General features: G+C 46.3%; 1 long non-coding RNA gene across 1 annotated transcript in view; it reads left to right on the top strand.

Moving 5' to 3' along the window:
* The window catches only part of LOC137444263 (uncharacterized), a 290,864-nt gene that overhangs the window by 33,332 nt on the left and 232,893 nt on the right, over positions 1-24,639 (top strand). The window contains exon 2 of the long non-coding RNA XR_010988103.1: positions 18,386-18,457. This is a non-coding gene — a long non-coding RNA (uncharacterized lncRNA). The remainder of the gene's footprint in view (positions 1-18,385; positions 18,458-24,639) is intronic.

Below are 24,639 nucleotides of genomic sequence, written 5' to 3'. Positions count from 1 at the left end.
CTCTCTGGAGTTGTGTTCTGCAAAATTGTGGACAGCAAGCCCTGGGTTGTTACTTAAAGTGCCTAAGAATTATAGAATGGGTTGGAAGCACCCTCCAAAGGTCATCTAGTCCAAGCCCCCTGCAGTCAGCAGGGACATCCTCAACTAGATCAGGTTGCTCTGAACCTTGTTGACCCTGACATTGAGTATCTCCAGGGATGGGCCCTCAACTGCTTCCCTGGACAACCTGTTGCAGTGTTCCACCACCCTCATGGTGCAGAACTTTTTCCTAACATCCAATCTAAATCTCCTCTCATTTCAGACCATTGTCCCTCATCCTATCACTGCAGGCCTTTGTAAAGAGTCCCCCTTCAGCCTTCTTGTAGCCCCCTTCAGGTACTCAAGGCTGCTATTAGGTCCTCCCACAGCCTTCTCTTCTCCAGACATTTCACTTTCTGAAGGGGACCTGTGGGAAGGCTGAGAAGAGACTGTTTAGAAGGGCTTGGAGTGATAGGACAAGGAGCAATGGTTTGAAACTGGAGCAAGGTAGATTTAGGTTGGACATCAGGATGAAGTTCTTTACAATGAGAATGGTGAAATACTGGAACAGGCTGCCCAGGGATGTGGTTGAGGCCCTGTCCCTGGAGGAATTCAAGATCAGAATTGATACGTCCCTGGGCAACCTGATCTAGTTGGAGGTGTCCCTGCTGACTGCAGGGTGGTTGGACAAGATGATCTTTGAGGGTCCCTTCCAACCCACTGCAATCTGTGAATAACTGAATCTGTAAAAATATAGAGAAAATTGGGTTCTTGTCTATGGAAAACAGTTTGGTTTTGCAAAATTCATCCTCCCTCCCCCAGCTCTCTAACAATCAGAAAAGATTCTTTAAACAGGGACTTGCTCTGCTTCCAGTTCCTTGTCTTTAATATAACATGAGTGTAAGGAATCAAAACTAAACTAAAAAAGTGCTGTCCTCCTCCTCTTCTGATTTCTGTACTGGTATTGATCTCCTTTATTCTCTAGCTGTAGTGTTGGGCAGAACCACAGGGTGACACATCTCTCTGACTAATTGTGCTCACAGGTTTAGTTGCATTTATTGCAGTAAAAAGTTCCCTGAATGCTCTGAAATTCCATCAGGTTTAAAAGGAAAAAGATGTTTGTTACTAGAGGCTGAGAGGGAGAGTGAATAGAATGGAGTTCAGCTGGTTTCAGAGGTTGGCTAAACTTCATGGATAAAAATGTCACTCAGAAATGCAAGAACATGAGCCAGCAGTGTGCCCAGGTGGCCAAGAAGGCCAATGGCGTCCTGGCCTGGATCAGAAATAATGTGGCCAGCAGGAGCAGGGAAGTCATTCTGCCCTGTGCTCAGCACTGGTTAGGCCACACCTTGAGTCCTGTGTCCAGGTCTGGGCCCCTCAATTCAAGAAAGATGTTGAGATGCTGGAAGGTGTCCAGAGAAGGGCAACAAAGCTGGGGAGGGGTCTGGAGCACAGCCCTGTGAGGAGAGGCTGAGGCAGCTGGGGGTATTTAGTCTGGAGAGGAGGAGGAGCAAGGGAGACCTTCTTGCTTGTCTACAACTACCTGAAGGGAGGTTGTAGCCAGGTGGGGGTTGGTCTCTTCTCCCAGGCACCCAGCGACAGAACAAGAGGACACAGTCTCAAGATGCACCATGGGAGGTTTAGTCTGGATGTTAGGAAGAAATTCTTCCCAGAAAGAGAGATTGTCCACTGGAATGTGCTGCCCAGGGAGGTGGTGGAGTCACCATCACTGGAGGTGTTTCAAAAGAGCCTTGATGAGTCACTTGGTGCCATGGTTTAGGTGATTAGATGGTGTTGGGTGATAGGCTGGACTTGATGATCTCGAAGGTCTTTTCCAACCTGGTTAATTCTGTATTCTGTATTATGAATATCTTCCCCCTTTGAGCTGCATGTGGACTGTCTTACTGTAAATGAGGACACACCACCTCCCCTGCTTGACAGCATCACTGTATTAGATTTCATGCTTAGGAACATGATTTCCAAGGACATGAGGATAGGAGATATGCTCAAGGCTCAGTAGGAGTCTTGCTGAGAAATGAAAGCAAAATTGACATTAAAGTTCCTTAAAGCATCTTTCATTTTCCTGTCTTGCTGCTCCCTCTGGGGAAGTCCAAACTCAGTAATTTTTGCAGAATCTACCCAGTTGGATAATTTTACATCTTGTGGTGTAGCCAGCCTGTTTCACTCTGTAGAACCACTGCTGTTTCATTGCAGTCCTTGTTGTGGTGGACATTTTAATAGTCTGCTTAAAGAACTTAAGTCTGCAGCAATTCCAGCACCTTCACACTTCACCAGGAAACTGAATTAAAAAGTAAACTTCACAAGTCCAGAAGAGACCAAGCTAGAGCCAGAACTGAAGGTAGCATGTACTGCCTCCAGGGACTCACCATTGGAAGTGTTCAAGGTCAGATCATAGAATCACAGAACATTAGGGGTTGGAAGGGACCTTGAAAGATAGAAATAGAATAAACCAGGTTGGAAGAGACCTTCAAGATCATCACATCCAACCCATCAACCAATCCAACCCACCCAATCAACTAACCCATGGCACCAAGCACCCCATCAAGTCTCCTCCTGAACACCTCCAATGATGGTGACTCCACCACCTCCTTGGGCAGCCCATTCCAATGGGCAATCACTCTCTCTGTATAGAACTTCTTCCTAACATCCAACCTGAACCTCCCCTGGTGCAGCCTGAGACTGTGTCCTCTTGTTCTGGTACTGGCTGCCTGGGAGAAGAGACCATCTTCTGCCTGTCTACAACCTCCCTTCAGGTAGTTGTAGAGATCATCCAGTCCAAGTCCCCTGCCAGAGCAGCAGCACCTAGAGTAGGTCACACAGGAACACATCCAGGTAGGTTTGGAATGTCTCCAGAGAAGGAGACTCCACAGCCTCTCTGGGCAGCCTGCTCCAGGGCTCTGGCACCCTCACAGGGCAAAAGTTTTTCCTTCTGTTCATATGGAACCTCCTCTGTTCCAACTTGGACCCACTGCCCCTTGTCCTATCATTGGACATCCCTGAGCAGAGCCTGGCTCTGTCCTCCTGACACTGCCCTGCACATCTTTATCAACATGAATGAGGTCACCCCTCAGGCTCCTCTCCTCCAGGCTAAAGAGCCCTCAGCTGCCTCAGTCTTTTCTCACAAGGAGATGTTCCACTGCCTTCAGCATCTTTGTGCTGGACCTTCTCAAGCAGTTCTCTGAGGTCCTTCTTGACCTGAGGGCCCTAGAACTGGGCACAGTATTCCAGATTGGATAGGGCTTTGAGCAACTTGATCCTAGTTAAAGATACCCCTGTCCATGGCAGAGATATCAGACTAGATGATCTTCAGAGGTCCCTTCCACCCCAATCTATTCTGTGATCCTGGATGGGGAATGAAGAGGGAAAGCCTTGGCAAGCAGGGCTTTGCTGTCATGCTGTCAGAGAAAGGATATTCCTGGAGGTCTTAGGAGAGCTGCTCTTAGGAGGATCTCCACTGCCTTCCTACCCACCCTTCCCCAGCAATAGCTGCTGTCCTACGCATATCTTGCTCAGACTCAACAGCCAGCCTACAGGGCCATATGTTTCACTGGCTGGAGCAATATGCTCCCTCAGCTACATTAGACATTGGAGACACTATTCTTATGCCTAGAGCTAGCCCTGCCATCAGCACAGCAATTAAAAAGGAAGTGCAAAAGAGACAACATTAAGCCAGCCATCAGCCTTACTCAGTACCAGCACTCTTCAAAGCATCCCAAATGTTCACCAGCAAATTTATTTGGAGATACTGCTTCATGTTAGTATGAAATCAGCAAACACTCTGCTGTGAAGAAAGCCACATTGTGCTGAGCTGCCTAATCCTTGGCCCGAAGATACATAAATCATCTCCCATGCTGTCAGGGCCAGGAGGATACCACCAAGCTTATCTGTCCCTGCCCAGCCTCCCTGGGGCTCCCCTGACCATGGCCTATGAGCCCATATCAGCCCACTCACTACCATCAACCCTTTGCCCCCTGTGATACTGCAGCAGGATTGGTGTCCAGCTCCCCACTAAAGCCAGGGCATTTCCTTCTTATGTTCAGTGGTTGCTCGTCACCTCTTCACTTTCCTTTGTTTTGGTTTCAGTCTGATCTCTCCTCCTTTAAACTGATGTTTTGCTGCAATGTGTCAGGAGAAGGTCTGGAGCTCCTCTTCTGTGGAGACAGGCTGAGTGAGTTGGGCTTGTTCAGTTTGGAGAAGAGAAGGTTCCACAGAGACCTTATTGTGGCCTTCCAGTATCTGAAGGGGGCTACAAGAAAGCTGGGGAGGGACTTTTGAGGGTGTCAGGGAGTGATAGGACTGGGGGGAATGGAACAAAAAACCTAGAAGTGAGTAGACTCAGATTGAATGTAAGGAAGAAGTTGTTCCCCATGAGGGTGGTGAGACACTGGCACAGGTTGCCCAGGGAGGTGGTGGAAGTCTCATCCCTGGAGGTTTTTGCAGCCAGGCTGGATGTGGCTGTGAGCAACCTGCTGTAGTGTGAGGTGTCCCTGCCCATGGCAGGGGGATTGAAACTTGAGGCTCATGGCAGGGGGGTTGGAACTAGAGGATCTTTGAGGTCCCTTCCAACCCTAAAAACTCTGTGGTTCTTTATTAGTATCAGTTTATCACTGTTTTGCCTGAACAAATCCAACCAAGAGCTACTGCCCATCAGGACATCTCCAGGACAGGACATCGCTCTTTCTCTGGTGGTCACTAAGGACTCCAGAGATTCTGTATTACCTGTCAGACATTTGTGGTGCCCTGGCCATTGAAAAATACCCACTCAGGGGCCTGCCCTTCTTTGTGGGTTTTCTTAGCAGTCTGTGATGTGGTACCTGCTGAGCATTGCATCTCCCAAGGGAGATGTTTCTAGGTATATGCTGTCTTTGTCACTTCACAGAGCAGTGGCACAAATTAGAGGCAATCAGACTGGATTGCAGTGCAGTGGCTTTAGCTGATGAACTTGAGAGGGAATCTGTGCTGATGATGCAATGATAATTCCAGCTTCCAAGACAGCCTAAATGTAGCCATATGGCCCTGCATTGTGGCATACATGCTTGGTCAGAAATTATTCCTGCAGGAGTGGCCTTTGAATGTGGAAACCTACAGCCCTGTAGTGATGTGATCAATGGCAGTGGCTCTTCAAAGGTCTGCAGTGCCTGCAGCATCAAGTCCCTTGAAAGTGTGTGAGGTTTCTTAGGTTCAGAAGCTACTTCAGGTGGCAGCAGTATCAGTAGGAAGTAAGTTCCATCATTTGTATTACTACAGTTGTATGACCCTCATGATCAGTGAGGGTTATGAGGCAATTTACAGCTTCTCACAATGTAACTTGAGGTAGTGAGAATGGGAGATGCAAGTCTTCAAGGTGTCAGAGGAGAGGTATTGACCAAGCTGTATGTTTGGCAAGTAGGAAATGCTCTCTGTTTTACATCAGTGGGAAGACAGACACTCTCATGTCCTTCTCTGCAGGACTGCTCTCAATTTCATCATCCCCCAGCCTGTATTGATATCAAGGATTACCCTGACCTTGCACTTTGCCTTATTGAACCTCATGAGACTCTCACCAGGCCACCTCTCCATCCTATCTATAGATTCATAGGTTCATAGAATGGTTTAGGTTGGAAGGGACCTCAAAGATCCTCTAGTTCCACCCCCCCTGCCATGAGCAGGGACACCTCCCAATAGCCCAGGTTGTTCAGGGCCTCATCCAACCTGGCCTTAAATTCTTCTTAAGTCCATCCTGTTCTTCAGTCTTGTCAGCTGCACCACTCAGCTTGGTATCATCTGCAGACTTGCTGAGGGTGGTATCTTGGGTGGGAGTGTGAGGACACAATCATGTTTCCTTCTCATATGCCCTCCTCCCTTCTGGCAGTTTGGGGATCATCAGACTTGGAGTTACACCCAGGTCATCATATTTGATAGGTTGTCAGCTACCTTCTTCCCAGAAACCTCTTGAACTGCTTTTGAACCCAGCTGTGCTTTGTGCTCTGACAAACTCAGACTTCAGTTTAAGGATGAATGCTTGGTGTGATTTATTTTCAACAGCTTTCACTGGGTATCCCTTAGCTCTAGACTCGTGAGAGGCAATTATGGGAGAAACGAGGGACTGGAGGAGATCAAATCACTGTCTCAGGACCTTCAAATCACAGAGACTTTTTGACCACATTGCAAAACTTATCTGCTGAAGGAAGTCCAACGGAGAACTACCAGAATTATTAAGGGACCGGAGCACTGCCCTATGATAAGAGGCTGAGGGACCTGGGGCTGTTTAGTCTGGAGAGGAGAAGACTAAGGAGGGATTTAATCAGTGTCTACAAATATCTGAGGGCTGGGGAGGGCACAGACTCTTCTCCATTGCACACTGTGATAGGATGAGGGGCAATGGATAGACACTCCAGCACAGGAGGTTCCACCTCAACATGAGGAGGAACTTCTTCACTGTGAGGGTCACAGAGCACTGGAACAGGCTCCCAAGGGAGGTTGTGGAGTCTCCTTGTCTGGATGTGTGATCTGTGCTAGATTCTGTGCTTCTGCTCTGGCAGGGGGGTTGGACTCAGTAACCTTTGGAGGTCCCTTCCAACCCCTAACATCTTGTGATCCTTCAGTCCTGTGAAAAATTGTCTGCTCTTCTCTCTGTGTACTTCCCTGGATATGAAATCATTTACACCCATGTGTCAAAGTCTGTGTTACCCAAGGCTCAAATTGTTTGCCCTTGCTAGTATTTGGAGCCTCTAACTGCAAAACATCATCCCCCAAACAAGACCCTTTTATCTTAGGAAGGGATGACTTTGCATAGCTGAAATACAGGTGTAGTAGGAAAAGAAAATCCACAACAAACCAGAGAGTATTGGTGAAAGAAACTCCACTGGGAGCTTTGGGCTACTTGCTAAACATGGCAAACAGGCTACAAGTTCCCAGCTCTATTCCAGTGGAACCTTCATAACCTGGTGTCACCAGCTGAGTGGAAGGTGTGATGATGTCTCCTCATGTACCAAGCCAGAAATCTTCACAGGGGAATCTCAGTATACCACAGATAGCATCAGCCCTTAAGAAGGTGGCCTTTTAGGACAGCAGAGATTTAGCAATGAGAAAGGAAAAAAAAAACACTCTTGCGTTTTGTGCTTCTCTGCATCCTTCTGGGGGACTTCTCTGCCTGTCTTTTACAGAATCACAAAATTAAGCAGGTTGGAAAAGACCTTTGAGATCATCAAGTCCAACCTAGCACCCAACACCATCTAATCAACTAAACCATGGCACTGAGTGCCTCTTCCAGTCCTTTCTTAAACACTTCCAGTGATGTGACTCCACCACCTCCCTGGGCAGCACATTCCAATAGCCAATCTCTCTGGGAAGAATTTCTTCCTAACATCCAGCCTAAACCTCCCTTGATGCAACTTGAGTCTGTGTCCTCTCCTTCTGTCACAGGTTGCCTGGGAGAAGAGACCAACCCCCACCTGGCTGCAACCTTCAGGTAGCTGTAGAGAGCAAGAAGGTCTCCCCTGAGCCTCCTCTTCTCCAGGCTAAGCAACCCCAGCTCCCTCAGCCTCTCCTCGCAGGGCTGTGCTCCAGACCCCTCCCCAGCTTTGTTGTCCTTCTCTGGACATGTTCCAGAATTTCAACATCTTTCCTAAATGAAGGGGCCCAGAACTGGACACAGGACCCAGAACTGGACGCAGTTTTAGCCACAGTCCTCTGAATAAGAGCAGCACAGCAGGGATGACAGGAATGGCAGGGTGGCATACACGTAGGTTGGTCACATTAGTTCCACATCCTAAAGCAACAAAGTCCTTTTCTTTTGGCAGTTTGTGTGCTGAAAGCCCACTTTCAGTGACTGGCACAATTCTAATGAAGCCCAGAGTGCCACCTCAAAAGATGATGCCACTTTTAAGGATGATGCCAAGCTCAAAATGAAAGACTGAAATACTTCAGGTGATGACAACAGCACACAGACTTCAGTTCCAAATGCAACAGAGTAATTATTTATCTGTAAAGTTCCACAGCTAGATCTTTCCTTTTATTTTTTTTTTTGCCAGGAATACCAGCTGATGCCAGAAGCTGCCCATACACTTATGCCTATATATTTTTATGTTATCAGCTCCCCACCTGTATTCACCTGTCAGGTGCTGCTCTGCATTTAGCAGCTGCTGTCAGCACCGTGACAATATTTGTCCCTGGCTTGCCATTTCTCTGTATTCCTGAATACCCTGCAGCTGCTTCCCTCAAAGAGTGAGTCATCCAAGCCTGGTAACTCTGGAAGCTAGTCTCAGCTGGACTCCCAGCAAATTCAGCACATAGGAAGAACCATCAACACTTCTGTGGAGGAGTTCAAGGGACTTGCAGTTAAACCCTGAAGTGCTGTCAGGAGGCAGTGAGCAAAGCAGCTGTATATGTTGCACAGCATGGGAGCTCATGCAGTGAAAGGATGATGGGAAATGGCTTCAAACTAGGGAAGAGTGGATTTAGATTGGATGTTAGGAATGAGTTCTTTACCATGAGGGTAGGAGAACACTGCAACAGGTTGCTCAGGGAGGTTGTTGAGCCCCTTCCCTGGAGATATTCAAGGTGAGGCTCGACAGGGCTCTGGGCAACCTGATCTAGTTGAGGATGCCCCTGCTGACTGCAGAGGGGGTTGGACTGGATGAGCTTTGGAGGTCCCTTTCAACCCAGACCATTCTATAATTCAATAACTCCCCTCTTACCTCCTGGGGGCTAACCTAGAGGGCCAGTATGCACCATATCATGAGCTGCAATCCAATGGGTTTGGATTGTGATAAGGGACCCACACATACTAGCAAATCTGATGTGATCCAAACTCAAGCTGTGCAGGTGCTCCCATTCTGCTGAATCCAGCCATGTATTGGTACTGCTATATTAGACCAGGATCAATCCTAAATTAAAGACCAACTAAGACAAAACACCAAACAGGGATGAATGCTACATATTGGGCATGAGCCAGCTGTGTGCACTTGCAGCTCAGGTGGCCAGTGGCATCCTGGGATGAATCTAGAAAAGTGTGACCAGCAGGTTGAGAGAGATGATTCTGCCACTTCGCTCTGGTGAGACCTCACAGTGCCCAGGTCTGGGGCCCCCAGCACAAGAGAGAGATGGACCTGCTGGAGCAGATCCAGAGTTGGGCCCCAGGGATAGAGCACCTCTGCTATGGAGACAGGCTGAAAGAATTGGGGCTCTTCAGTCTGGAGAAGAGAAGGCTCCAGGGAGACCTTAGAGCTGCATTTCAGTATCTGAAGGGGACGTACAGGAAGGCTGAGGAGGGACTGTTTAGAAGGGCTTGGAGTGATAGGATGAGGAGCAATGATTTGTAACTAGAGCGAGGTAGATTTAGGTTGGACATCAGGAAGAAGTTCTTTACAATGAGAGTAGTGAAATACTGGAACAGGCTGCCCAGGGATGTGGTTGAGGCCCTGTCCCTGAAGACGTTCAAGATCAAAGTAGATGTGTTCCTGGGCAGCCTGGTTAGTTGGAGGTGTGCCTGCAGAGGCATTGGACAAGATGACCTGTGAAGGTCCCTCCCAAGCCAGTGCAATCTGTGAATCTTCTAATGGCTGTCCTGAGAAGTAAGCCGTTGGTCTGTGAAATGCTGGTGATGTGACCCAGTATGTGTAGGTGTTTTGGCAGTCTTAAGCAGAAGACTGAGGAGTGGAAGCAGCACTGAATGTACATATTCTTTTCTCCCTTAGAAATTGCCTCTGAAATCTGTAGAGAAATTTTGGCTGTATTATCTCTCTTTTGCTGTATTACCTCACTTTTGTAGGTAGTATCTTACTGCTTAGATACCAGCCCAGGTCCTTCCCTGGGCATAAACAGAATCCTTCTTTTGATACAGTGCCCACTGCATGACACAAAGAGTGCAGTGAATCTAAAGCAGGCAGCAAGGGCATCTATTAAAGATTCCTGTATTTCAGGATTTGGTATTTAAGACAGCACCAGTAAGTCTCAATCATTAGGCCATTATTAATGGGAGAATAATTTGCTGTAAACCTCTTTGAGGGGGAAAAAGAATCATATTTATATTTTCATCTTTTAGGAAGAAAACCTCCAATGATTTACTGAACTATACAATTAAGTATTTCTAAGGTTCTCTATGACTGCAGAGGGGTTGGACTGGATGACCTTTGGAGGTCCCTTCCAACTCAAACCATTCTATGATTCTAGGACAGAACATTGTACAGACTTTGAGAGTCTATTGCTATAACTGGGTTAAATCACTTGTGTTTAGGTTCTTTTCCTTTCTTTGTTCATATTACATAACATCATCTCTTGAAATGGTGGCTTTAACAAAAGGTTGCTTTTAAAGGATTGAGGGCTTTTCCCCCACACCCACACTAGTGTCTAAAAATACTCTTAAATATTCAGGAGTGAAGGTTTTTATGGTGAAATTTCTCAGATACATTGTGTTTTGCTTCTGAAGGAGTGAGTCAGGTTTTTATTCACTGTAGCAGGTTTAGTTTGTGAACATTGCTTTCATTTTTCCATTGGTGGAGCACTGCACACCCTGTACAGAATCACAGGATCACAGAATGTGTCTGGGTGGAAGAGACCTCCAAGCTCATCCAGTCCAACCTTCAACTCAGCACTGGAGGTTCAACACTAAACCATGTCCCTAAGTACCAGCCCCACACACTGCCTGAACACCCCCAGAGACAGTGACTCCAGCACTGCCCTGGGCAGAACATTCCAATGTTTGACAACCCTTCCAGTGAAGAAATATTTCCTATCATCCAGCCTGAACTGCCACTGGCACAGTTTGGAACCATTTCCTCTGGTCCTGTCTCTTGCCACCAATGAGCAGAGGCTGCCCCCTCCTCACTCCAACCTCCCTTCAGGTAGTTGTAGAGAACAATGAGGTCTCCCTTCAGCCTGCTCTTCTCCAGCCTGAACACCCCCAGCTCTCTCAGATGCTTCTTACAGCCCAGGTGCTCCAGGCCCTTCTCCAGCCTCATTGGCCTTCTCTGGACGCACTCCAGCCCCTCAATGTCCTTCCTGTAGTGAGGGGCCCAGAGCTGAACACAACACTTGAGGTGTGGCCTCAGCACTGCTGAGCACGGGGGGATGATCACCTCCCTGTCCCTGCTGGCCACAGTGTTTCTAATCCAAGCCAGGATGCCAGTGGCTTTCTTGGCCACCTTTCTTTGACACTGCTGACTCAGTGTTCAGTTGACTACCCACCAATAGCCCCAGATGTCTCTCCAAGTTGCAGGTTTCCAATCACACATCCCCAAGCCCATAGCTTGCAATGGGGTTGTTGTGAACCAGGTGTAGGACCTGGCACTTGGCCTTGTTAAGCGTCATACAATTAGCCTCAGCCCATTGGTCTAACCTGTCCAGATCCTGCTGTAAAGCCTCCTTACCCACTAGCAGATCAACACAGCCACACAGCTTGGTGTTATCTCCAAAATTCCTGAAGGTGCATTCAATGCCCTCATCTAGATCAATAATAAAGATATTAAAGAGGACAGGCTCCAGTACTGAAACCTGGGGGACACCACTAGTGAGCGGGCACCAGTCAGATTTAACCTCCATTCACCACCATACATGAAAAGTAAAAAACTAGAATAGTTGAGTTCCTGCTAATTAAGTAGGACATGGCTGACCAAGAATCAGCCATGGTAATCTGTGATGGTACCATGAAAAATGCATTGTAATTAGGTAGCACAGCTTGAATATTAATCACCAATATTCAACAGATGTATTGCCTCTCTGTTAGTTCCAAGTATAAAACAGATTTTCACTGCAATGTAAAATCAGTAATAACAAAAAAAAGGGAATCTTTGTATTTGTTATTCTTCATTCCAGTCTTTTGGAAGACTAAAATACTCTTCCAAAGGGATAGACTTAATTTTAGGAAAGATTGTTTAACACTGAAAGAGGTTTCCTGCCAAGCTGCCTGTTGTTTTGGCTCTTTACAGGGGGGAATCTATGGAAATAGCTGAATGTGTATGAAACTAATGGACTTCCAGCCCACATCCCTCCTGAAACTGTGACCTCTATTGTGGTGCTTCAGAAGACATGACAAGAATTGCACAGCTGCTGTGCAAGGGCTTTCACAGTAATGATGAGGAGCGTTGCACGGGGACAATGTACTCTTCTAGTTTGTGTCCCCCATAAGTACTCTTGTGTTCCTTGTCTCTGCTGTAGAGTTGTCAGGTTGTGCAGAGTGGTAATGTTGGAAATTCTGCAAACACCCATTTGTTCAAGTGTTCAGTTAAAGCAATTCCTACCTCGGGAGTTTGTTTTCCCATCCTAGGAGTTGTGATGTACAGGTTGGCACCAGCAGTGTCTGTATGGTGTGCATTGTTGCACATCTAAATTAGCAGATGGGGGTCACAGAATTACAGAATATTAGGGGTTGGAAGGGACCTCAAAAGGTCATCCAGTCCAACCGCCTGCCAGAGCAGGAGCACCTAGAGCAAATCACACAGGAATGCATCCAGGTGGGTTTTGAATATCTCCAGAGAGGGAAACTCCACAATCCCCCTGGGCAGCCTGTTTCAGGATCATCTGGCAGAGGTAGGAAGAGAATGCAGGAGACTGTAACAGGTTAAAGTGAACCAAGAAAGCAGCAACAAGCAGAAGCAAGTGAGCTAAAATCCCAAGCCTGGGAGCTGCTCTCCCATCCCTCCCTGTCCTGATGCCATCTCAGTGAAAGAGCCAAAACCCCAGAACCCAAAAGCAGCAACCAGAACAGAAAGCTTCCCATGTTACAATCTGAACTTCAAGCCCCACAATGGTTTGTTCCAGCCAGCACTTTCATTTTGAAGCTGGCAAGAGGCAGGGTGGTTTTGAATAATAGCAGCAAATATTCAGCTTAACTCATGACAGAGACCCAGTGTTCACAGTAAGACCTCTTTAGAGGGACACTTCTACACTTCACAGAATCTCAGGATTGGAAGGGACTTCAAAGGTCATCCAGTAGTTCTTGGTTGGATTTGTTCAGGAAATAGTGATAAACTGATACTAATAACCATAGAGTTGTTAGGGTTAGAAGGGACCTCAAGGGTCATCTAGTTCCAACCCCCCTGCCATGGGCAGGGACACCTCACACTACAGCAGGTTGCTCACAGCCACATCCAGCCTGGACTTCAAAACCTCCAGGGATGAGGCTTCCACCACCTCCCTGGGCAACCTGTGCCAGTGTCTCACCACCCTCATGGGGAAGAACTTCCTAACATCCAATCTGAACCTCCCCTCCTCTAGCTTGGATCCATTCCCCCCAGGCCTGTCATTATGTGACATCCTAAAATGTCCCTCCCAAGCTTTCTTGTAGCCTCCTTCGGATACTGGAAGGCCACAATTATGTCTTCTTGGAGCCTTTCCCTTCTCCAGACTGAATAGCCCCAACTCTCTCAGTCTGTCTCTACAGGAGAGGTGCTCTACTCTGCTGAGTGACCATCCATGGATAATGGAGCATGCTCTGTGCACCCCACTTTATTTTCATCCCAAATGATCACAGGGATCATCCTGACTCCAGCTTAAATACTTCTGGAGATGGAGTGAGCTTTTGAAAAGACTCTCCTGGGCATTCCTCTTTACTTCACTTTGCTTTTTGCCAGTCCCAGTGACAAGTCTAGATAATTGTGGAGTGCATATGGTGTGAGTTTTGGTTTCATTAAAGGAAAACAGGAGACCTTTTGCTGGTCCATACTCTTAAATTGGAGCCAGCTTTTGAGACCTCTAAAACTCTACCATCTTTATCAGCTGCACATGGCTCGATCCTACAGTATTACTCTGCCCTTGGAGACCCACTTACCGTAGAATCATAGACTCATAGACTCACAGAATGGTCCAGACTGGAAGGGACCTCCAAAGGTCACCTAGTCCACCCCTCCCTGCACTCAGCAGGGTCATCCTCCGCTAGATCAGGTTGCCCAGAGCCCTGTTGAACCTCACCTTGAATATCTCCAGGGATGTTCCTGTCATGTTTTCTGTTGGCTCTTCGTGGTGCTCAGATTTCTCAGGAAGTTGTGGGTAAAAAAAAGTGAGGGAAAAGCCTGACAAGATTTTCCTGTCTGCTAGTTTGTGTCCTGTTATAGGTAACAAACTGTTAAGAAAATGGATTTGACAGTTTCCTGTCAAGTGGCTGCCATGGCATTTCAGAACAGAAATCAGTTGGATTTATACGATTGGTGTCCATTAAAGAAGTAAAAATCCACCAGACTCGTTTGCATCTAAGACAGCGCTCTCCTTTGAGCCAGTGGACTCTGGTGAAAACTTACTTTCTCAGATCAAACATGACATATCTACCTCCAAGTATTAGGAGTATGCATATTCCCCTGCCACTGGACATGCCTTTGGTCACTTACATGAGCACAATCAACTTGCCAGGAAGCTAGTATTTTAAGAAAGGCCATGATGGAGTCTCATTCTCTATAGACTTTTAAATCCCACCTGGATGTGTTCCTGGGTCACCTGTCCTAGGTGATCCTGTTTTGAGTGCCTTGAGTGTTGAAGTATATTATTTCCAGAGGTCCCTTCCAACCCCTACCATTCTATGATTCTGTGTTGAAGGTGGGAATTTCAAGCTGTGGTAAAGAGAATTAGTCACCCTAAGGGCTGTGTTTAGGCACCCAGAAAACAGTGTTCCTCAGCACTGATAGAATGCTGCATCATTCATTTAAAATCATAGAATCACCCAGGTTGGAAGAGACCTCTAAAGGTCATCTAGTCCAACCCCCCTTCAGTGAGCAGGGACATCCTCTGATAGATCAGGTCGCCCAGAGCCCTGTCCAGCCTGACCTTGAATATCTCCAGGAATGAGTCCTCAACCACCTCCCTGAGCAACCTGTTCCAGTGCTCAGCCATCCTCATTATAAAGAACTTGTTCCTGACATCCAATCTGAATCTACTCTTCTCTAATTTCAAACCATTGCCCCTTGTCCTATCACTGCAGGCCTTTACAAAGAGTCCCTCTCCACCCTTCTTGCAAGCCCCCTTCAGATACTGAAGGTGGCAATTAGGTCTCCCTGGAGCGTTCTCTTCTCCAGGCTGAACAATCCCAGCTCCCTCAGTCTGTCCTTGTTTGTTTGTGCTGGAGCAGGAGATCTGTATTTTTAATTCTACAAGTAGAGCTCAAGTGTTTTGGTTTCAAAGCTTTTAAGCCTTACAACACTGAAGTGGGAGACCCAGTGAAATTTCATTAAACATAATTTCTTCAGCTTCAGCTCCCAGCTCTAGCCTGCTATTTTTAATGGGAAAGCTAACTATCATACCCTGCAGTGGAGGCTTGAAGCCCTGGAGATAATGCTGCCCCAAGCCAGAATAAGCATTTCTTCCGCACATCATTGCAGGCCAGCCATGATGCTGGGAGAGGGCTTGCATCTCTCTTACTGCCTGACTTTGCACAGGGGCCTCTTGGCTCTCACTGGGAGTTAGAACCTTGATTCTCTCACATGCCTCAAGTCAAAAAGCTGATTTTCACTTTATCACTGTAGCTTTCTAGCCTCCTGCTGCCTCAAGGCTTTCCTCCTGCAGTAAGAGCTGCTGTGTGGACACAGTGATTTTACACCTCTCCTTCATTATAATTTGTTATTAGCTGTCTTAAGTCTCTCACACATAAACCTTGAGTAGCTGTCACTATAATCTCAGAGTGAGCAGCTGGAAAGCTGTATCTGCAATTTATCTATCTCATCTGTTGAATATCAAATACTAAAATCATTGAATTCCTTCATGGCACACACATTTTTCATTAGGAACATAGCTTTCACATCTCTTTCCATGGTGAAATCTCCTTGCTCCCTACTTTAACCAGAGAAGTTAATAGCTAATAACTTACCTCTGTGTTGTAGTAGAAATCATAGCATCATTTGGGTTGGAAAAGACCCTTAAGATTGAGTCCAATCATTATCTAAACATGTCCCTTAACACCACATCTCTGCATCTTTCAAACACCTTCAGGGGTGGGGATTCAACCACCTCCCTGGGGCAGCCTGTTCCCAGTGTTTGAAAACCCTTTCAGGGAAGTTTCTTCTAACATCCAACCTAAACCTTCTCTGGTGCAACTTGATGCCACTTCCTCTTATCCTATCACTTGTCATTAGGGACAAGAGATTGAATCCATCTTTCTAGCACCTCCTTTCAGGTAGTTGCAGAGAGCAACTCCCCTCAGCCTTCTCTTCTCCAGACTGAACAATCCCAGGTCCCTCAGCCCCTCCTCACCAGACCTATTCTCTGGACTCTTCACCGGCATTTTGCCTCTCTGAACCCACTCCAGCACCTCAATGTCCTTCTTGCAGTGAAGGGCCCAGAACTGACCACAGTACTTAATATGTGGCCTCAGCAGTGCTGAATACAGGGGGACCATCACTTTCCTGGTCCTGCTTGTCACACTATTCCTGACACACGCTGGGATGCTGTTGGCCTTCTTGGCCACCTGAGTACACTGCTGGCTTATGTTCAGTCAGCTGAAAAATCATCAGAGTGTGGGAGCTGCTGTTGCACATGCATGTAAGTAATGCATAACTGAGAGAAATAAGACATTCCCAGACAAAAAAAAAATCATCTGGGGTTGCTCTGAATAAATTAAAACACAGTTATTATGTCACAATTGTGTTAAAAGCTTCCTTTTTTTATTGTATGAGTATATTTTAAGCCCTAATTCTTATGTAAGTGGCACAATTTTAAGCACAGACTTGGTTTTTAAAAAGAATTTTAGATTTGAGTTCCTTTTAATACTATGGATTTTGGGACATGTAAAACAGATTATTGCTCTTGTTATTGATGTAGGGACAGGCTGAGAGAGTTGGGGCTGTTCAGCCTGCAGAAAAGAAGGCTCCAGGGAGACCTTCTAGCAGCCTTCCAGTACCTGAAAGGGGTTTGCAGGAAAGCTGGGGAGGGACTTTTTACGAGGGCTTGTAGTGATAGGATGAGAAGCAATGGATTGAAGCTTGAGGAGGGCAGATTCAGGCTGGAGAGTAGGAAGAAATTCTTTAGAGTGAGGGTAGTGAGAAGTTGCCCAGGAAGGTCTTGGTTGCCCCCTACCTGGAGGTGTTCAAGGCAAGGCTGGATGAGGTCTTGCATATCCCAGTCTAGTGTCAGGTGTCCCTGCCCATGGCGGGAGTCTTAGAACCAGATGATCTTTAAGGTCCCTTCCAACATAAACCATTTTATAAATCTGTAGTCTCTCAGCAAGTTAAAGTTGGACCATATGATCCTTGATGCTCCTTCCAACCTGATACTCTGTGATTCTATGAAGTTATGAGCAAAAACCTTTAAGAGTCTTCCATGTGCCGTACCTCTTAGGTGATATATTTAACATCTTTGACCTCTACACTGCACCCAGGGACAAAGCCTCTCGTGCACTGATCCAGTGGTTTGAAGACTTAAATTTTGTGGACATGTGCTCCACTGTTGGGAAGCAGCTCCTGGAAGAAATTTCTTCCTTCCTGATAGTGTAATCAGGCTTCATTACATGGTTCAAGACAGCCCCTAGTTCATAGAATCATGGAATCATAGAATCAACCAGGTTGTCTCAGAGATCATCAAGTCTAACCTATCACCTAATACCTAACACCTCCTGACAACTAAGCCATGGCTCCAAGTGCCTCATCCAGGCTCTTTTTGAATACTTCCAGTGATGGTGACTCCACCACCTCCCTGGGTAGCACATTCCAATGGCCAATCTCTCTTGCTGTGAAGAACTTTCTCCTCACCTTGAGGTTAAACTTCCCCTGGCACAGCTTGAGACTGTGTCCTCTTGTTCTGGTGCTGGTTGCCTGGGAAAAGAGACCAACCCCCACCTGTGTACAGCCTCCTTTCAGGTAGCTGTAGACAGCAGTAATTATTTCAGAAGGTGCTGTGGTTTGTCTCTCTCCCCAGACCATACAAGTAAAAGATAAAATAGCTGTACCAATGAAACCCTTTCTAAGTCTGGTGTTTTTGCCTTACCTTGCAAATCCTTTCTTGTTCCAAGATTGCTTCTGGTTGGTAAGTAGGAGGGGAGGGGCAATGAGCCCTGCTGTAGAATTTCTTTCCTGGAATTATGTAACATTTTCCTCCTTCCTCTCTGTTTTACAGATCACTTACCCCTGAATGCTGTAAACAGTGGCATGAATGTGAATCTATAGATCTGAGGGGGGAAAAAACAACCAATAGCATGTCTGAATATCTCCTTCTCTGGAGATATTCAAAACCTGCCTGGATGTGTTCCTCTGTGACCTACTCCAGGTGCTCCTGCTCCGGCAGGAGGGTTGGACTGGATGATCTTTTGAGGTCACTTGCAACCCCTAACATTCTGTGATTCTGTGAAATCTGTGAAAACAGGGAGGCAGGTGTTTCCCAGCTGGTTACACAGAGCTTCTTCACATGAAGGTCCTCTCTCAGATCATTCCTTAATTTCTTGTTTGGTTTTCAGCAGCTTCAAATGAAACCAAGATGACTCTACCTGCACCTTCCTTCATGACTGACTGTCAGCTGTTCTGCAAAGGTAGGCTCCATGTTAATAATTGCATCATTGACAGATCCCAAATAATTTGCTTGGTAGGAATGCAAAATTTGCAGCTAAAGAGATCTAAATATATTCCTAGGCTGTCCACAACAATGCTGATAATTTTAAATACAGTATGGTCACCTAACTACTTGCATCACTTGTAATTAACCTTCCTCCTTGTGGGTGTGAATAATAAGACAGCAAATATTTGTATTTGTTTCCTTCTATATGGTGTTTAAAACATAGCCTGGGAAGGACACATCCAACTTTGTTTCAGACAGTTTTGCAGGGAGCCTCCCTTGGCTTCTGAATAAAAATATCCCTGTGGAAAGTGAGGAAGGAGTAATCAGATGGACCTCATGGACATGAGCACCAAGCTCCCATTGTGACAGCACAGGGTCCGAGTGTCTCACTGAAGCGCCTTTGAAAGGCTGAGCTGTGGTGTTTAACAAGTAGCCTGGGAAGCACACATCCAACTTTGTTTCAGCTAGTTTGGCAGGGAACCTCCTCTGGCTTCTGGTATCCCTGTGGAAATTAAGGAAGGAGTAATCAGGTAGACCTTGAGGACATGAACACCCAGCTCCCATTGTGACAGGACAGTGTCTGAGTGTCTCACTGAAGTCCCTTTGAGAGACTGAACTACGGAATTAGATCACAGAAAGCTTTTCTCTATCGTATAATCCACTTCCCTGCCATGCAGGAGAGAAGACCCCATGGTATATCTCAATCAGCATTAGCTGTGTGGCAGCAGGATCCGAGTCCCAGGCAGTAGGATCCCATTGTGCTAGGCTTTGGACGGCAAAAGCAGATGGCTCTTCCACTGTTCATGACTTATTTGGCAATAGATCTATTTCCTGCTTTGCTTTTATATCATGTAAACACTACACTGTGTGTTATGGGAACATCACAAAGACTATCTTGCCTGTGCTGTTCAGCAACAGGCATTGTGCTTCTTGGTGGAATATAGATGTCAACATGAATATTAAAACTGTCCAATGCTGTCAGGAGTGAGTTCTTGCACAAAGGGGAGAGATGGCATGCTGCTAATGATCCTTTCTTCCACAAGCATATTCCAGTCATGTCCTATAAAGCTGGGAAGGCAATAAAAATAGCCCTTCATTAAAAGCAGCACCTGTCTGCTGTACCTATTGCCATATTAGACTTATTTAAATAACATTGTGGATTCTTGGGGAAGAGAAGAACCTGGAGGTGCAGCTGTTATTTCTGCTCTAGTGTGGCAGAGGCTCTGCTGCTGTGAATAATAACAGCCACATTGATGGGTAGACCTAAATGAAAAGTGAAAGAGGTTATTCATTCACTGCAAAAATCCATCTTAATGTGAAGATGAGGAAGTTTGGGGAGGTGTTTTTTCCTTCCTACTATTGCTTTTAGGCCTGCTGAATAGTATTCAGGCCCTCTCTAGAACTGGAAAAGTGCTGATAACAATATCGGAGATCAGCAAGGTTTTAATTGATTTCTTTGAGGTCCTTTCTGAATTCTCGTCTTCTGCTAGGCAATTGCAAACTCAGTTGGGGGTTTTCCTTGGTGCAAAGTGCTTAAAAGAAAATGGAACCTTTTTTGTTCACTCCTTTTTTTGCATATATTGGTCAACATTCATCAAACTGTTCTACTGTAATTTTGTCATATATATTACCCTTTTCTGTATGCTTGTGCACAAGTCCAGGGCTAGTTAGCTGCCCAGACTGCCAGGGAATTTCTTTATTGAGTCACAGGCATGCTAGCAGCAGATAGGAGATCTGAGCACAGACCTTGGCTGCTGTTAGGTAGAATCACAGAATTGTTAGGGTTGGAAGGGACCTCAAGGATCAGCCAGTTCCAACCCCCCTGCCATGGGCAGGGACACCTCACATTAGATCAGGTTGCTTCCAGCCACATCCAGCCTGGCCTTAAAAACCTCCAGGGATGAAGCTTCCACCACCTCCCTGGGCAACCTGTGCCAGTCTCTCACCACCCTCATGGGGAAGAACTTCCTAACATCCAATCTAAATCTATCCACTTCTCTTTTTTTTTTTTTCTATTCCATTCCCCCCAGTCCTATCACTCCCTGACACCTCAAAAGTCCCTCCCCAGCTTTCTTGTATCCTCCTTCAGATACTGGAAGGCCACAATAAGGTCTCCTTCACAGCCTTCTCTTCTCCAGACTGAACAGCCCCAACTCTCTCAGTCTGTCTCAATAGGAGAGGAGCTCCAGGCCTCTGGTCATCCTTATGGCCCTTCTCTGGACATGTTCCAGCACTTGGTACTTGGGTACTGTTTGTTTTCTGGGTCAAACTGATTTCCAGAAGGTTGTCATCAACCCATTTGCACCTACCTCATACATATGAATTTCACCAGTTGCAGTTTTTATATATTGACAGGGAATTTTTGCTAGGGAATGATCTGAGAATGTATTCTGACATTCCATGAATGTGTCATCGCAATTATTCAGTAAGAGGTTTGTGCTTAAGCCTGGTGATTGCTGAAAAGCTAAAGGCCACAATTATTTCTTCTGTAATTCAGGACTGATTGACTAGGTAAATAATGTGGTACAGTCTCTGCTAAAGGATTAGATTTCCTCCAGATCCACAGAGAGGAGGGCCACAAAGATGATGCAAGGGCTGGAACACCTCTGCTGTGAGGGTAGGCTGAGGGAGCTGGGATTCAGCCTAGAGAAGAGAAGACTCTGGGGGCACCTTGTAGCTGCCTTCCAGTACCTGAAGGGTTCCTGCAGGAAGGCTGGAGAAGGACTTTTTATGAGTGTCTAGCAACAGGACAAGGGGGAATAGTTTTAAGCTGAGGGAGAGTAGCTTTAGACTGGATCTTGGAATCATGGAATCATAGAATCAACCAGGTTGGGAAAGACCTCAGAGATCATCGTCTGACCTGTTAATCTTAGGAAGAAGTTCTTCAGTACAAGGGTAGTGAGATTCTGGAATAGGCTGCCCAGGGAGGTTGTGGATGCCTTTCCCCTGGGGGTGTTCAGGGCCAGGCTGGATGAGGCCTTGGGGTGATGATTCTAGTTGAGAGGTGTCCCTGCCCATGGTGGGAAGTTAGAGGAGCTGATGTCTAAGGTCTCTTCCAGCGTAAGCCATTCTGTGATTCTCTGAGTTTTGTCAATTAAGGCATCAACATTTCTGCCATAAATAGTCATTAAAAAGTGACAACAGGAATAAGCAAAATGGTTTTTTTCCTCTCCTAGCTATTCCTGGAATAAAATAACTACTTTCAAAGGAAACTGTAAACTTGTTTGGGAGTTTTACACTACAGGCAAGCAGTTCCAGTAACTTTAGTAATGCTGGAAGGGATAAAAACCTGAATTACTGTGTCACTTTTAAGTGATTACATAGAAACCTATGTTTCTATAGCTAAAGGTGATTATTTCTGTAGTGGGAGAACTTCAGATGACAAAGAGGGTGCATGCATGTGAATGCCTAGACTCACATCTTGAGACATTTGAGGAGTGGCTGAGGGAGTTGGGGTTGCTTAGCCTGCAGAAGAGGAGGCTCAGGGGAGACCTTATTGCTCTCTACAACTACCTGAAGGGAGGTTGTAGCCAGGTGGGGATTGGTCTCTTCTCCCAGGCAACCAGCAACAGAACAAGAGGACACAGTCTCAAGCTGTGCAGGGGGAGGTTTAGGCTTGATCTTAGAAAGAAGTTCTTCACAGCAAGAACGATTGCCCATTGGAATGTGCTGCCCAGGGAGGTGGTGGAGTCACTGTCGCTGGAAGTGTTTAAAATAAGACTGGTTGAGGCGCTTAGTGCCTTGGTCTAGGTGATTAGATGGTGTTGGGTGCTAGGTTGGACTTGATGATCTTGAAGGTCTTTTCCAAACCTGGTTAATTCAGTGATGTTGTGATCTATTATGAAATCATTGCAGAGACAAAATAATCTATGAAAAGCTACATAGCTGGAAGCAAGAGGCTCAGAGATGAGGCTTTGATACCAATGACAGAAGCATGTCAATGGATTCTAAGTGGTCCCACAAGACTTGTCAGATATGCCACATTAAAATTAAAATTTACTGAATGAGGATGAAACTTTAATGTATCTTCAATGCTCTGACCTAGATAAAGTTGTTAATTTTGATTTATAACTGAATATAGAATCTTAATCTCATTTAAAAGAGATTTTTAGTTCTATTTCTGTGAAGAGAAGGTTTTCTGCATCTACTGAGATGGTTGGACCAAACTCTTGTAATGTGACATAGTAACCCCAAACCTGGTCTACCTCAGCACTGAGCTCAAGATTTGACATGTCCTCTGGACTGTGCCTGTGCAAAACTTTGCTCTCTCTGATCAAAGCTTGATTGTGACTATCTGTGGCTTCAAATATCTAAACAACCACTGTCTTAAATCAGATTCTTCTTTGCTTATATCAAGACTCAGGTTTTTTTTCAAACACTTGCTTCTCTTCTGTTATTGCCTACTCTCTTCTACACATCTACATCTGGAGCCCTCAACACAGGAAGGACATGGACCTGATGGAGAAGGTCCAAAGGAGGGCCACCACGATGATCAGGGGGCTGGAATACTTCAGCTATGAGGACAGGCTGAGGGAGCTGGGGGTGTTCAGCCTGGAGAAGAGAAGGCTCTGCGCAGACCTAGTAGTGACCTTCCAGTACCTGAAGGGGGCCTACAAGAGGGCTGCAGAGGGACTGTTTACAGAGGTCTGGAGTGATAGGATGAGAGCCAGTGCTTTGAAATGAGAGCAGAGGAGGTTTAGACTGGATGTGAGGACCAAGTTCTCTACTGTGAGGGTGGTGGAACACTACAACAGGCTGCCCAGGGAGGTAGTTGAGGCCCCATCCCTGGAGATACTTGAAGTGAGGCTTGACAGGGCTCTGGGCAACCTGATCTTGTGGAGGATGTCCCTACTGATTGCAGGGGGTTTGGACTAGATGACGTTTGGAGGTGCCTTCCAACCCAAACCATTCTGTGATTCTATGCTATCACCTTACCAGGAGGTCCATCCAGGTACAGATGTCCCCTGACCTAGCTGACAGCCTTCCAGTTACACTCCAAACATCACCTCTTTTGCAGAGTCCTTCCTCCCTCTGTCTAGTTTAATGGATTATTTTAAAGCAGTGTCATAACCCTAGCCTGAGAATGAGGTTGGTCACATTTACACTACAAAGCAGGGGCCTCATCCAGTTTGCACAGCACACAAACCCCCAGGCACCATGTCCAAAGCTTACGGTGGTGGTTGGTGTCACACCACACACCTGGGAGCGTGATGCTCGTAGATATATGGGATAGGAGGCAAGAGGAAGGAGGTGCCAAGACTAGTACTGTGACAGTGTTGCATTGCCCTCTAGTGACAGGCTGCCTAATGAGGTTGCTCCTTACCACACCTCTCAAAGCTGTGCCAAATGCCTCCTCCACTGGATTTCTGCACATTCAGGCAAGGGTAGCACAGCTGAGTAAAGATGTGGCTCTGAAAATGGTCTCTAGGTATTCTAAGCTGAGATATGGCCACTAAAACAACTCAGTTCCATCATAAGTTTCATGTTGTTTGTTTCCAGACCAAAGAAATGTCCATTTTCTGTCTGCCAACATCACAAATTCAGCCTGCCAGGAAGAAGGGGATTTGCATCCTTTGTGCCCATCCCAACACTAATACATGTTTCTGAAAGAAAAACTGAGCTTCTAGTTACAGCCTGTCCAACAGCACTTACAACACTCTGTTCTTGCTTGCTCACTTGAATCATAGAACAGCTTAGGTTAAAAAGGACCTTAGAGACCATCTACTTCAATCTCCCTGCCGTGGGCAGGGACACCTCTGAATTAGACTTGGCTCTCAACCAGGCCTCATCCAGCCTGTCCTTGAACACCCCCAGGGAGGAGGCACCCACAGCCTCCCTGAGCAGCCTATTCAAGAGTCTCACCACCCTTGTAATGAGGAACTTCTTCCTAACATCCAGTCTAACCCTACTCTCCCTCAGTTTCAAACCATTCCCCCTTGTCCTGTTGCTAGACATCCTTACAAAAAGTCCCTCTGCAGCCTTTCTGTAGGATCCCTTCAGGTATTGCAAGGAAGCTCTCAGGTTCCCCCCAGAGTCTTCTCAAGGCTGAACAACCCCAGCTCTCTCAGCCTATCCTCATAGCAGAGGTGCTCCAGCTTTGGATTATCTTTGTGGCTCTCCTCTGTACTGTGATAATATCTCTCTGTCCTTCTTATG

Source organism: Melanerpes formicivorus, unplaced genomic scaffold, assembly GCF_026170545.1.
Source record: "Melanerpes formicivorus ecotype bairdi unplaced genomic scaffold, bMelFor1.0.p_v2 SCAF_11, whole genome shotgun sequence".
Taxonomy (NCBI): Eukaryota; Metazoa; Chordata; class Aves; order Piciformes; family Picidae; genus Melanerpes; species Melanerpes formicivorus.
The sequence above is the reverse complement of the archived record's forward strand: the minus strand, read 5'-3'. Positions and strand labels throughout refer to the sequence as shown.